This window comes from Mus pahari, unplaced genomic scaffold (assembly GCF_900095145.1).
Source record: "Mus pahari unplaced genomic scaffold, PAHARI_EIJ_v1.1 scaffold_5086_1, whole genome shotgun sequence".
Taxonomy (NCBI): Eukaryota; Metazoa; Chordata; class Mammalia; order Rodentia; family Muridae; genus Mus; species Mus pahari.
This window is the reverse complement of record NW_018391894.1, coordinates 40,222-40,669: the sequence shown is the minus strand read 5'-3', so window position 1 is coordinate 40,669 and position 448 is coordinate 40,222.

Sequence of the window (448 nt, the reverse complement as noted above, 5' to 3'; positions counted from 1 at the left end):
TCTATTGAGGGACATCTGGGTTCTTTCCAGCTCCTGGCTATTATAAATAAGGATCCTCTAAACATAGTAGAACATGTGTCCTTATTACATGTTGGAGCATCTTCTGGGTATATTCCCATGAGTGGTATTGCTGGACCCTCCTGTAATACCTTGTCCAATTTTCTGAGTAATCACCAAACTGATTTCTAAAGTGGTTGTACCAGCAAGCATTCCCACCATCAGGCGAGGAATGTTCCTCTTTCTCTACTTCCTGGCTAGCATCTGCTGTACCTCATGTGCTGCTTTGGTTTTGATTTTAGCCATTCTGACAGGTATGAAGTGGAATCTCTGAGTTGTTTTGATTGAAATACCTTTTGTTAAAGACATATTTTCTTAATACATATTTGTTGGGAATAAGCAAAAGAAACCAATTCTAAGAACTACCATTTCATTTTCAGACTCCATTTAA